Consider the following 15,155-nt stretch of genomic DNA (forward strand, 5'->3'; position numbering starts at 1 on the left):
TTTCCATTAAGTTTTAATAAGCTATCAAAGTTCCCTGGATAAATTTTATGAGGGGTTTTTTGAGGTTTTTGTGTGTGCGTTTTATTTGTTTGTTTGGTTTTGTTTGTTTGGGTTTTTTTTTGCCTGAGTGAGTGGAGATTACATGAACCAGAAGCGAAGTTTGAGCATAATTTTCTTAGCCACTGGGAAGTCTGTATCTCCTGCCAAAATTCCAAGGATGGGGAGAAGAATGGGAGACTAAATACTCATTGAGTACCTACTATGTGCAGACACCCTGATAGGGCTGGCTTTATAAATTTTATTTCATATTAATAATTGTTTATCAATAAGAGCTCTTTTTAAAAAGACCAAACACTTTCTTCTGCATCCGGACCTCAAAGGGACAGCTTCCATAATTTTATTTTATTCGCAAGAATTTTGTTTTTATTACTTCCTTCTTCGAAGTGACGTAACTGCTAAGGTTAGTGGAGAGATCCATGTTTAATGATATTAAAGTCTGTTGGTTTAACTGATTACATCTTCTAGTGTTAATCCTGTCTGGGGCGGGGGGTTCGGGGTGGGGAAGTGAAGGTGAGTCAGCACACGGTGAATTTCTCCTAACTCTTTAAGTCCCTGTAAAAATAAAGAAATCCCGAACTGCTCGGGAGGAGAAGGAACTTGTAACTGGGAGGAGAGCACTGTCACTGAAAGCGAGGGGGAGGGGGGGGCGGGAGAGAAATGCAAAGCAAAACTTTTTCGTCTCTGTGGATCAAAGGAACTGAAAACATGACCCGTTTTGTAAGGGCTATGCAAACACTGTGGCTTGTGCTGACCACTGATAGAGGCTGAGTTAGACTAGAGGCTACATAAGTTACAAAGAATACGATGCAATTGCGTATCCGGAGCTTTAAAAAATTAAAAATAAAAAATGAGAAGGGAGTTGACAGATGAAGTGGGAAAGGAGGGGAGGAGAATACACCCAGGAGCCTGAGCAGCCAGGTAAATCATCAAAAATTCAGTTCCTGCAACTAATGAAAAAACCAATCTCACTGTAGTCCAGGGGAAATGGTTCGCTGACGCAAGGCTGATGGTGAGTCCATTTGTCGTGCTTCTTTTCCGGACTATCAAAAAAGTTGTTTCGAGATTCAGCCAAATGTTTTGACTGGGAGACTGAAAACGGGACGAGGCGTTTCCTGCCTTAACGTCCGAGCCCGCAGCAGGGCCCAGAGCGGAGCGCGCTCCGAATCTCGCGCTTCCCGCCCGGGGCTGTTCAGAAAGGACGCTCCCCGCCGCCCTGGGAGAAGCGAGCCCGAGGTCAGGCGGCGGGGGCTGCTCGGGTTCCACGTGGGGCCTGAACTTCAGCCTTCCTCTGGAGGAACGCTCCTCTAGTTTTGTTCTGGAAGGGGAAATGGGCTCAGCTCTTCGAGAGCTATCAAGAGTCCCACTCGCTGGACAAACCTGGAAACTCTGGAAGTTCTAAACTGAGCTTCCCTCGTTCCCTGAGTCCCTTTCTATCTTCTTTACCGGCGCTAAAGGGCTGCTTGCCGGGGGGGTGCTCTTTTAGATGACTTTTTTCCACGTAGACCGGAGAAGGGCCGCCGCCCGCTCCGAACGCGACTTGCCGACCTCAGCGCCCTGGGCTCGCGCGGCGCACCGCCCGCCCCTCCGCGCCCGCCCAGCCCCGCTCGCGGAGAGAGCCCGAGGGGGGAGTATCTTCTCCGCGGGCCAGAGCTCGGTGCCAGAGCGCTCTCCTGACATAACCTTGCCCAGGGTGGGCCAAGACGTGCACTAACCATCGCTTGGCTCCCCTGCTGCCGCTGCCGTCCCCACTACCGCCGGCAACTGCCTTGGACCCAACCCCCAAGAGCAGAAACTCTTGCCTCACGGCTCCCCTTGGTCCCCGCTTTCCCAGCCCTTTCCGGGATCCCACACCCCCACCCCACTTCTCCCGCCCGTCGGGGCCGAACACTGGCACCGCTCCTCGAGCCCGTTCCGCCGCGCCATTTTAACCCCTTGGACGTTTCCGCTGCGGAGAGGGCGGGAAACAGAGAAGAGCCGCCATCCTCACCTCACCTCACCTCACCCCCACGCCACCCCGCCCGGGTCCTCACCTAAGGCGGCCCAGAGGGGATTATGAAACAACCCGGTGGTGGGCGCGGGTGGGGGACAGGCTACCTCCGGACTCCCGAAACCTTGGCAAAGTCTCGGGAACACTTGTGCTCCCCCAGGACAGTTTTCTTCGCCTCGGGGCGAGCGCGGGGTGTCCGAGTTTCTTGGCACTAGCTGCGAAGAGCTTCTCCCTTTCCCCAGCCCCTTTAAGGACATCTGATCTTCAGTCTCCAACTTTCTCCTCTCGTCTACAAGCTTCGTCCGCCGCGGAGAGCGACCCCAGGCGAGGCCGGGAAGGGAGAGAGCTAGTGTGGGGTTAACCCAAACCAGGGCGCCCAGAGGTTGGCTGAGGCCCTGCGGGTCGAGGCCCCGCGCGCTCTTAAGCAGGAGGGAGCCCCCGGGGATCCGCGCGGGGCATGTTGCCGCGCCTGAAACAGGCGTTCCCTTTTCCAGATCATATTCCCCATAAAATCTAAAGCCAGATGCATCGCTTGGGCAAGTTACCATTTTACCGCGGAAAGCACAGATGTGTTTCCAAACTGGACTCCAGATCAAGGTTTCTGGTACGGGTTCCAGTGGCCTGCGCAAGGCTGGGCTTTCGATGCCTTAAAGGACTACCCGGACGGGTAACGTTTTAGATGCTGTAGTCTGAATCTAGCCCAGGCAAAGCATAATTTGCGAATGCGAAGATTTAAAATAAAAAGAAAAGGGGGAGGGGGGTGCAAAGTAAAGACAACTGCGGGCTTTCAAGGCCGTGTGTGTAATTCTTAAGTGGGGCGGAGGAGAAAAGACCAACTTCATAATTATAGACGCCCAGTTTAGCAAGATAACCTGATGGAATCTCTGTTTCACGAAAATAAGTTACAAGAGGAAAAACTTGTAAGAAAGTGAGAACAGTGACCACATACGAAACCAAAGGGCGAGCATGGTGAAAGCAGGCATTTTAATCAGTCTGTTGAGTCAAAAATAGCTTTTGCTGAGTTTTTTTTTTTTTTTAAAGAAATAGAAGAGTCTTTCCAAAAGTAATAGCCTACGGGTCTATTTCACCTGCAGGTCTCCTCTCATCATTGTATAAAGAAATTTGGGTGGAGTGGGCCATGTTTTTCGCAGAACTTTCTGGTATTTGCAGTTGTGGTGAAGAGGGAAGGAATAAAAACGAACAAAATTAGTCTGGGATTGACTGCTGCCTGTTACCGGCATAACATTAGCAGGAAACCAAGACTGCCTTCTCGAGATTCGCTTAAAAGAATTCAATTTTGCATCTTTTAAAATTATAGCCGTTTTTGAGTCCTTGCGGTGAAATGAATAACGAGAGATGCAAAATCTAAACAATGCACACATGTACATAATTCCAAGTCTACTTATTTACAGAGTGAAAGGGCGCGGTGCGAAAGCGCCCCTACACAGGTAGAGGTGTAACAGCTATGCGCTGCGCCGTGCATTAGGTGCCAGTGAGACAGAGCACAAACCCAAACTACTCGCACAGAAAACTGTTTCCACATTCGACCCATTTAGGATCAAATGATTTTTTAACACTTGCCAAAACCCACAGCTATTGCTACAAGAAAGGTGCCATGCAATGGAATAAAGTTAGCTGTTTATGTGGGCAAGGTGGGGCTTTTCGGGCGTTTGGCTACACAAATGTACTGGAGTGACAGGGCGAGCATCTTGCAGGCCAATCTCCCAGTGTTTGTTCATTGCGGGGGCAGGTGGAGGAACGAGGACGCCTTTTAGCTGATCAGACTGTGGCTGTCACCCCTGAGGGGTGGTTGTGGAGGTTACCCTCACCTCATAAAGATACTCATCCTTCTCTAAACTGAAAAAGTCTGCGGCCGCTAAGGCCGCCCACACGGGCCGCGCCTCGTCCAAGTCTGCGCAGGCCGCCTTTGTCCCCGCAGTAACTACCGCGAGGGAGGAGGGCGGGCGCGGAGGTTATCACCAAAGTTCCCTGAAGTCCTTATACCGCGTAGAACTCTGGTTTTTGCGGGGAAGCGGGCTGCTTATCCAACCTCAGTGGAGCAACAATTCCGTAGGCCTCCACTCCCCGGCGGCCTCTGCGCGCCCTCGCTGCGCTGCCGCTCGTCCGGACCTCTCCCCGGGATCGTCCGCCGGGGGCCAACGATCGTGCCCGCGCCACCCTCCTTTGCCTCTGAGACCCCTCCGCACGGTCCCAATCAGTCTCGAATTTCAACTCAAGACCCAGACCAAATTTTTCCTTCGGGGCCGGTATATTCTCACACGCGGTCGCTTTTCCCAAGGGAGGAGGAGCGATGGAGCTCCCGGCAGCTCCCGGGGGCCCTGCGGGGACCACCCGCCACCCGGTTTCCACGCAGCCCCCGCGCCCACCCTTGCCTTCCGACCCCAGACCTTGGCCTCCCACCGCCGCGCTCAGGGAAGCCGCCGCGACTGATGCGCCCCGGGTGCTTTCGTTTTGCTTTCGCTCCCTTCTCTCCGCAGCTGGGAAGACTGCAGAAGAACAAAGTAGGGGTGAAAAGCGCGTGTCCTGACAAAGTGATGGGTACACCGATGTTCGGTCCGAAGCGGACCGGGGGGAGGGGAAGGTTAAGGCTGAGGCCTGGCTACCCCTGTCCCTTGCAGGGGCGAGAAAAGCCAGGAGGCCCTGGCTTGTTTTCTTCGCGCAAAGAAACGTGATTTGTAGATATTGATGCAACAAAGTTGGCGCGGAAACGAATTCGCCTTCTTAGGACTGTGTCTTTCAAATACAGAAGAATAGGCAGGGTAGAAAGGCGGGAAGAGAGGAGGCCGGAGCCTTTCACTAAACTGGAAGGAAACCGAGAGAGAAGGCTCGACAGCCGGGATCCGGCTCCCACACCAGGCCCTGAGCACCATCAGGTGTGAGGGGACTAACGCCCAGCCCCATTTGCTGCTGGTCCACTCAGCTCTGCGCTTTGGAAACCCAGCAACCACTGCACAGGCTCGCTTTTCTTCATCTCGCATCCCTCTTTACGGCGAGCAAAGCACACGTATCCTACATCGATGAACCCATGGCCTAAGGTCTCCCCCTTTATTTAAAAAAAAAAAAAGCCAAACCTGGAAAGGTTTCTCAAATAGAGGCAAGCTTGCTGCTGCCCCGTGTGGCCCGTGCGAAAGCTCCCCTAGGACTGCACGCTCCCAGTGCAGGGCCAGGAAGCACGGCTCCGGGTAAGGGCCCATGCAGAGTCCCGCCCCCACCCCCGGCCTGCACTTGAGCCCGAACGAGGAGGGGTGCAACGGAAAAGTCTCTCCAAACTCTTTAGAAAATAACATAAGTCTTCCAGACTGTTTACCACACTGTCCAGCTGCCCGGAAAGGTCCGACGCGTTTCCTGCACTCGTCCCAGCTCAGCCCGGGCTTTCCTCCACCCGTGATCTGAAGGGCTAAATTATTTTATTCCGACTCTGGAAAGTTAGACTGCGATCTAAATAGATCACTTAGGGAAATGACCGGAAGCTGCGAAGGTAAATTACACTCAACCCAGCTACTTGCACTTGGTTTTGTTAAAAGAAGGCCTTCCTCTCGTATTTACCGCCCTCCTTGTTTACATCGAGCTCAGGAACAGAGGCTTTAGGCCGGCAAGGGAGCTCAGTTTCATTTCGGGGCGTATGGCGGGGCCTATCATTTCGTCATCAGGTTTTAAAGAAAAGTTCGAATGTTGTTGTAACAGATCTAACTTCCAGTAACTCCTCAAAAACTATATTACCCCCACTGTAGCTCAAACTCCTTGGTCCGCAGATGTCCGGGAAGCAGTAAGTGAGCTCGCGCAACGCCCCGCTGCACCTGCGGAGAAGGGAAAGCGTCTCCGCGCGTCTCGGCACTGCCGCACCGTACTTCCCGCGCTCCGCCGGCCAGCCTTCGAGCTGCCGCCAGCCACCCCGGCGTCCCTCAGTCCCCCGCCCACAACCAGTCGTGCGGGGGCCTGGGGGGCCTGGCATCCCAGCGTCTGGGGAAGCGGCCGCGCGAAGGACAAGTCAGGCCCCTGTCTCCCAGCGAGGCCCGAACGCGCGTACACTCCGCGCCGGGGCGGTGGCGCTCCAGAGACTGGGCGGGGTGGGGGAGGAGGGCGGAAGCACGGAAGGCTTGTGAGCACACCCAAGAGTCGCGGACCCCGGCTCCCCCCCCCGAGTGACTAGGGTGCGGGTGCCCACGCTGTGCGCGACGCCTGGGCCACGGCCGGAGCCCACGAGCTGGGCGCACAGCTGAGCGAGGCAGCCGCCGCCGCCGCCACGGAGCCTGGCGGACGGCGCGGAGCCCCGGGGAGCTGGTTTTCCCGGGCGGGCACGTGACGGGGTTGGCAGCGCTCTGGCCCGGGCAGGGAGGAGGGGGAAGCGGCGAGCAGGAGGCCGGAGGCGGGCGGGCGGCTGGCGCGCTGTGTACTTAGGTCGTGTGCTGGGGCTTTTCTCTCCCAGGAGCCGGCGGAGGGAGGGGAGGGGGAGGGGCCACCGCTCCGCCTTCTCCTTTTCGCAATGTTGACGCAATCTATAAATAGTGGAACAAAAGGACCAACTTCCTCGGAGCTTTGCTGAAACTGCACAAAAAATCGAGCTGGGGGGTTCCCTGGTCCCTGGCGATGGGGCGGGGAGCGCGGCGCCAGGGGAGGGGGCGGGCGCGGCAGCGCGGGCCCCGCCGAGAGGGGACACCTGGCTGAGGCACAGCTGCTGCCCGCCGCGCCGCGCCGCGCCGCGCCGCGCGAACCCAGGGCTCCGGTCCCTGCGCGGGCTCGAGAGCTCGCCCAGACCGGGGGTCTTCCTCCTCCGCCGTTGACAGGTCAGTCCGCACCGCCCCTTTCTACACTGGGTTTTCTTTTCCCTCCCCCAAGCCTCTACTTAGAAGAGAATTGAGGGGGGAAAAAATGGAACGAGGCGCAGCAGTGACAGCCACCCAATCTGGAACCCCAGCAGTGCACGGCGGGGTGGCCGAGGGGGCTCAAGGAGATGGTCCGCGCCTGCCCCCGTCGTACAGCCCGTGGCCGCGCCGCGGCCCGCGAGGAAGCCAGGAGTAGCGTGCGCCGCCCAGGCGGCAGGGAGAGTGGAGGCGGGAGCGCCGCGGAGGCGCGCGCCTCCGGGCAGGGGGTCGACGGCGGGCTCCCTGCTGCCGCTCCCGCCTGGGGGCCGACCCCCAGCGGAGACGTGCCAGGACCTGGAGGCTGCTGAGCACAACTCGCCCCCTCTGAGCTCGGACCTGGCGTCTCCACCTCGTCCTGCGGTTGCTGTGGGAGGGCTGAACGGAGAAGCGCTGTCGCCGCACGCCACCGCACACCCTGGCTCCGGTGCCCACGCACCCAGCACGCCGTCAACTGGGGGCTAGGTGAGGACATAAGGCATGCTCTCCTCCAGGAGCCCTGACCTGAGCGCGAGCGCCCGCCGCGCCGCCGTGGCGGTTACACTGGGCGCGGGGGAGGGGGCGGAGCTGGCGCTGTTGACAGCCTTGCTGGAGCGGGGAGGGCGAAAGTTGGGGAGAAGGGGTTGGGGGAGGGAGCGCGCGCGCGCGGGATTCGGCTGCGAGTGGGGGGGGCTGGGGTCACGTGACGGGCAGACGCCCCCGCTACAGGCCGACAGTAGGGGTGACGTCACTATCCCCTGACTGCAGGGGGTGGCACTTCCGCTCCCTCCCCCATCCTTGCTCCCCCAGCCCCCAAACCAGCGGCTGCAGCCATTTCGAAGTGTGGGAGTGGGCAGAGGGGAGACGGAGATTTTCGTTATCGCCCTAGCTCCTGGCTGCTTCCCCAGCTGCCCATAGTCCCGGGCCTGGGACCAGAGCGGGTGCCAAGGCCGTCCTCTCCCGACGCGCCCCATTGTGTGAGCAGGCGGCGCAGGGCGGAGGCCTGTGCCGGCCCCCTGCGGCTCCCAGCTCCGGAGGGGGCGGAGACGGCCCCTGAGCGGTCAAGGCCAAGTCCGGCCGCGTCCCGAGAGCGCCATCCACGCTCAAAAGGTCCGACACTCAACTCCTAGCTGGCAATAGGTGGCTTTGCCCGCGTTCTCCGGGAGCTGGGTGGTTGGGGACCCGCCTAGGGTCCAGCCTCGCGGGTGTGTGATAGGAGCCTGTCACCGCTCTGGAGGACTCGATTCCAGCAGTCGTTATAAGCTATTTGGGGAAACTCCGGGTTTTGGTGACTCAGCGCGGTAAGCGCTATTTATAAGTTTATGCGTTAGTAGCAGGGAAATACACTTCGTTCAGATCCGTCCGCCCAAGAAAGGCAAAGAGCTCTGTTTCGAGGCAACAATTAAAAGACTTAACTTTTTGAAAGAGTAAAGGGTTGACTTAAAGCCTGTGCTGTAAGACAAAGCAGGTCTCACGAAAAGACTTAGTACACGGTTTATCTCAAAAAGTTGGAACATCTTCCTGGGTAGATGGAGAATTTTAAGGACACATCATGATGTTAGACCGTCTTTTTTGGGTGGTGTTGCGTGAACCAAGGAGAAATAATTCAGATTAATGACCCAGCAGTCCTAGTAGATGGCAGAACATCAGAACTATTAATTTCAGTATTTGTTAAATACATAACACCATTTGGTGGCTGGGCATAAAATAAAGGAAAACTGGATGATGTTGAAAATTCGTATAGGATATTCTCTAACAGGAAGGTGTGTGTTGTATTTATCATCAACACTCTGAGGGAACTATAAACTACACATTTACTACCCAATCTCACCCTCCCAAGAAAGCACTACAAAAATGTATACTACAGCCTGGGGTTCTTCTTCTGTATAAGTGCTGCACAATTATTAGTCACTGCTTGTTTTACAGGTTTTAATTTACGTTTTATCTTTTCTCCCACCCCGCACCCCCCACCCCAGTTTGGAAATCCAGGAGGTAGATGCTAAAAGAGCAATTGCTAGGCTGGATTCAGGGAGGCAAGAGTTCACACCCAGCTTGCTTAGCCTGCACAGCTTTCTGTAGGTAGCATGGCCTGAGGTGCTTCTTAAAAGAAAGAAGGCAGTTTCCTGTATGGGCAAAAGTTAGACCAGCTAAGAAGAGAGGAAAGGATTTCCCAAGCTGAGCAAGCAAAGCAGCACGTACAAAGGCCTGTAGTGAACAACTACAGCCAAGTAAGAATGGGTGGGATGTGAAAGGGGTAAAGAGAAGGGAAAGAAAGGAGGCTGGAAGAATGGCTAGGTCACACAGGACTTTGTAGTCCATGCTGGGGAGTTTGGACTTTAGCCTGAGACCTGCAAGTCTTTATCTTTTGGGGGAACACATACCCTTTTGAGAACCTAGGGAAAGCAATCTGGTCTCTCTCCAGGAAAAAAAATGCACCTATAGACCTCTACTACAATTTTGCATACAATTTCAAGGGTTTATGCTGCTTTGTGAGTAAATGACTATTGGGCCTCAGGATTGAAACCTGCAGGAAAGGGAGAACCATGAAAGGATTTTTTTTTTTTAATGGAAATGCATGGTCAGGTATGAAAAGATTACAGGTCCTTGAAAAGATTACACCAGTTGGGGTCCTGGAAACTGGAAGATGGAAAATAAAATATCCTGTGATCTAAGTAAGAATCAACTAGAACCACTGCTGTGTACCTAGTGGCAGTGGGGATAGAGAAAAAAGGGATTCAAGAAAGGTAATTTGAAAGAGTTGGTGGGATGGGAAAGTGACTGGCTGGTGAGGCCAGAGCAAGGGATCCATCCCCATTCTGGTCTGGGGAGGGAGGAGATGTGGGCCTCGGGTTCAGGAGGAGGAACTCTGTTTTGCTTCCTTCATAAGGAATAAAAAGCTGTGGCTGGTTTGGTCCCTTTATAAGACTGAAAAGGCTGTGTACCTTTTCAGTGAAAAAGAAAGCACCTTTCCAAAGATTTGAATTCAGAAGGGAGATGAGGGTAGGAGAAGATTAAATCTTGCTTTCCCCTCTTTTTTAAAACTAGGGATACCTAGTGAAGAAGAAAAGGAGAGATGGAGGGCATCAAGCTTTCTTTTTCCCCTGCTCAACCACTAAGCCTTCAAGGAAAAGGACTTTGGCTAGAATGGGTCCCCATAATGGTGGGTTTTGTTCCTAACAGCACTTCAAAACCACACTTAATCATCCACAATTAGTACCTGGAGGTGCTAAGATCTCAGTCTAGCTCGGGAAACAAGGAAAAGTGGAGGGAAAGTGTTCCTAGTTGTTACAGCTAGCCTGAGCTAGAGATTTAATGGAAGCAGGGACTCAAATACAAAACAAACCACCCCTAAAACTTAGTGGTTTAAAACACATTACTTGCTCATGAATATGCAGTATGGGTAGGGCTCTGCAGACAGCTTGTTTCCAGTCCACTGGGAGTCAGCTGGGGCAGCTCATAGGCTGAAGGCTTGCATCACCCGAAGGCGTGTTCACTTCCACGCCTAGCAATCCGTACTCATGTATGGCTGGCACCTTAGCTAGGGCTTTCAGCCAGAACACCTGCACATGGCCTCACCTTGTGGTGTGGGCTTCCTCACCACAGGGCTCTGGGCTCCAAGGGTCCCAAGACTGAGAGCCAGGTAAAACTGTATCACTTATGACCTAAGCGCAGAAGTCTGGGGCATCCTATCCACATTCTGTTCGTTAGAGGCAAATCACTAATGCCATACCAATTCTAGACAGGAGAATCAGACTCTACCTTTTAATGGGAAGAGAATTTGCCATGTGTTTAAAATCACCACACATATTAACTTCAGATAAATAGATGTATAAACAATATATTGTATATGAAAAATGTTTAAACATAAGAAACCAAATAAATATCCTCTTTTTGATATTAGAATGGAATATAAAAACCCAAACATTGCATCATTACAGCAAAGCAAATCGAGAGCCAATCTGAGTGGGCAGTCTCATAAATGTCCCCCATTTTTCTCCCTCATGACCATTCCCTCCCCTCCAGGTCAGGCCTCCTGTACACAGACACCTCTCTCTCTCCCAAGCTAGGTAGGACACCCACAGTGGCTGCACCTTCAAGGAGATAATCAGGTCCTAAAAGTTCTTCCATTCCCTCCTTGAATTGTCCCTGACTTTGGACCTCACTAGATCATTGGCAAGGCCATCAATGACTTCTCAAAGTTAAAAAACAAAATGCTATCAAGATTATTCCTGTAAGTAATTTTATAATAAAGTCATGTTACATAATTAAAACAAAATGACATTTAAAGGATTACATGTTTTTAGATGTCGGGATCTTTTTTTTGGCTGCGTTGGGTCTTTGTTGCTGCACGCGGGCTTTCTCTAGTTGCGGTGAGTGGGGGCTACTCTTCGTTGCGGCACGCAGGCTTCTCATTGCGGTGGCTTCTCATTGCAGAGCATGGGCTCTAGGAGCGTGGGCTTCAGTAGTTGCAGCACGTGGGCTCAGTAGTTGTGGCACATGGGCCCTAGAGCATGTGGGCTTCAGTAGTTGTGGCACACGGGCTCAGTAGTTGTGGCTCGTGGGCTCTAGAGCACAGGCTCAGTAGTTGTGGCGCACAGGCTTAGTTGCTCCACAGCACGTGGGATCTTCCCGGACCAGGGCTCGAACCTGTGTCCCCTGCATTGGCAGGCGGATTCTTAACCGCTGCGCCACCAGGGAAGTCCCAGATGTCAGGATCTTGACTTTACTTGGGCTTGTTGATTCATAAAAGTCAGTAATTCTAAAGTGATGGTTGAGATTTTAGGTATTTTATAAGAATTTGCATGTTTCTTTGAGGTGATATAACACTTGATTATTAACATACAAAATCTGAATGACTCTTCTCCCACTTGTACAATGCACATTGCATGACACATTCTTATTTAGTTGATAAAGGAGCTCAAGAGTTCTCTATCTAAGGAACTGAAGATACTACCTTTCTCTGTGTAATCAAGATAAAATAATCTTATAACCTAGTATCTTTTTAAATTCTCTCAAAGCTGATATTATTATAATTTATATATCTTTGATGTTCTCATAGAAAACTTCCTTTATGACTTACAGATAGAAATAGTGCTTAGGCCATTTTAATAATTCATACTCTCCTAAAGGCTGTGCTCTATACATTTTAGTAATTTTGCATAATTATTTATGAGTCAAAATCACACTGTGAATTCATGCTATAGAGTATGGGTTTTAAAATAAGTACATTTAGGTAATGAGCAAATGTACATTTATGAACCCTTTTTGTGTGTATTTCTTAATGATTTTTTTTTTAATTAATTTTATTTTTGGCTGTGTTGGGTCTTCGTTCTGTGCGAGGGCTTTCTCTAGTTGTGGCAAGCGGGGGCCACTCTTCATCGCGGTGCGCAGGCCTCTCACTATCGCGGCCTCTCTTGTTGTGGAGCACAGGCTCCAGACGCGCAGGCTCAGTAGTTGTGGCTCACGGGCCCAGTTGCTCCGCGGCACGTGGGATCTTCCCAGACCAGGGCTCGAACCCGTGTCCCCTGCATTAGCAGGCAGATTCTCAACCACTGCGCCACCAGGGAAGCCCTCTTAATGATTTTTGAAGTAGCAAACTTTTTAAAAAAATAAAATGAATTAATATCCTTGTTTTTAAAGTTCCTTATATGGCAGTGATAAAAAAAAATTGACAAAGTGTTCACATTAAACTAATAGACTTTGTTATCAGGCCCCAAACTGTTCCTAATTCTCAGTGACTTCATAGCTACCATGGAGGCAGCCCAAAGGAGCTTAAGTAAACACTTTAAAGTTACGTAATGCAGTTCCGAAGGAGGAACAACCCCAGCCAAACTATGCCATATAGTTTTACAGAAACTATTTTTCTGTATGCCAGAATGCTTATTAACCTATCTATAGAATGACTTCATAGCAAAGATAACATGAAAGAAAGTTGGAAGTGGGCCAGTCTGTTTTTAGGCCTCTTGAATGAAGGCAGAGTTGAGGAAATTATTTCAAAGTAGTTATCTAGTGAATGTTTTTCTTAACCTTATAGACTAAGCATTTTGAAGCATTTTGAAAAGTGCTGTAGTAAAAATGGCACATTAAGCAATAAATTCAATATGATTTCAATAAATTCAATAAATAAAATATGATATTGCTGGCTGATAGTAATAATGCTCTAAGACCACATTAAGAATTGAATACAATCTTACTTTTTATTAAGTAAAATAATTTGGATCCTTTCTGATGTTATTTTTCTTCACCTTTCTATGTGTTCAAGATATAATGTATTTTAAAAGAAATGCTGCCAAAGCCAATTAAAAAATACATTTCTTCTGTATCTTAGCAAGGCTCTGTTAAGCATCATGGAGAAGACAAAGAATTATAAGTCCTTGAAATAGTAAAGTTATTAATATGAGTGTATCAGCAAAAATGCAACTTTATCAAACTAAATTACAGAAAGAGTCTTCCCATCAGATTGACAGAGATGGAAAATAAGTGCTAACATGAAAGGATGCTCAACATCACTAATCATTAGAGAAATGCAAATCAAACTACAATGAGGTATCACCTCATACCAGTCAGAATGGCCATCATCAAAAAATCTACAAACAATGAATGCTGGAGAGAGTGTGGAGAAAAGGGAACCCTCTTGCACTGTTGGTGGGAATGTAAATTAATACAGCCACTATGGAGAACAGTATGGAGGTTCCTTAAAAAACTAAAAATAGAACTACCATACGACCCAGCAATCCCACTACTAGGCATATACCCTGAGGAAACCATAATTCAAAAACAGTCATGTACCACAATGTTCATTGCAGCACTATTTACAATAGCCAGGACATGGAAGCAACCTAAGTGTCCATCAGCAGATGAATGGATAAAGAAGATGTGGCACGTATATACAATGGAATATTCCTCAGCCATAAAAAGAACCGAAATTGAGTTATTTGTAGTGAGGTGGATGGATGTAGAGTCTGTCATAGAGAGTGAAGTAAGTCAGAAAGAGAAAAACAAATACCGTATGCTAACACATATATATGGAATCTGAAAAAAAAAAGTGGTTCTGAAGAACCTAGGGGCAGGACAGAAATAAAGACTCAGATGTAGAGAATGGACTTGAGGACATGGGGAGAGGGAAGAGTAAGCTGGAATGAAGTGAGAGAGTTGTATTGACATATATACACTACCACATGTAAAACAGATAGCTAGTGGGAAGCAGCAGCATAGCACAGAGAGATCAGCTAGGTGCTTTGTGACCACCTAGAGGGGTGGGACAGGGAGGGTGGGAGGGAGACGCAAGAGGGAGGGGATGTGGGAATATATGTATACGTACAGCTGATTCACTCTGTTATACAGCAGAAACACAACACTGTAAAGCAATTATACTCCAATAAAGATGTTAAAAAAAGAAAAAAAGAAAAGAAGTGCTAACAGCTAGTGTTGCTAAGAATGCAATGAAATTTACAAACTCATCTATTACTATATTACTTTTCTGGAGTCAAAAATGTCCAAATCTTTGATAATAGTAGTTCCACTTCCAGGAACCAATCCTAAAAAAATTAGTCAGATATGAAGTCAAAGATTTATATATGGTCATTACAGCACCTATAGAGAGGAGACAATCTGAATATTCAGTAGTAAAGGAGGGATCAAATAAACCATGGTACATCAATCTAATGGAATTTTTGCAACCACTAAAAATACTTAATGCCACAGAGAAACACTAATATCTAATTTAATGTACAGATAAATCTTTTAGGTTATAAAACTATTTCTCCTCAAGGGTTGGGAGAAAAAATATACCAAAGTATATTATGTAATTATGGTGATTTTTACCTTTTTCATATTTTCTAAAATGGGCACATATTTTAACAATCAGAAAAAAAATCATTAAAAGATTTCCACCAAAATATGTAAATCAAATGACATATATTTACATTTTAATAACACTAAGATATTTAATAGAGTAATACAACATATTAGTTACTTTTTACATGCATCTTTTCATTTTGCATACTTATAACAATGTCTGCCAGTGAATGGTCTCTGTTTCTAAAATTAAATTAGATAAGGTATAAGCAAGTACAGAGTATTATGTGAAGGGTATAATTTGAGGGGTAATGTTTGGTGGAAAAAATTGATTTGAGGAGAATTTGGGATAGTCAAAATCCATCTGTAAAGCCATAATGGCTGGACCTATTTTATATCATAATTTTTATAATAGTATTTTTTATTTTTAATTGTGGTAAAAAAAAACACAT

This window comes from Eschrichtius robustus, chromosome 18 (assembly GCF_028021215.1).
Source record: "Eschrichtius robustus isolate mEscRob2 chromosome 18, mEscRob2.pri, whole genome shotgun sequence".
Taxonomy (NCBI): domain Eukaryota; kingdom Metazoa; phylum Chordata; class Mammalia; order Artiodactyla; family Eschrichtiidae; genus Eschrichtius; species Eschrichtius robustus.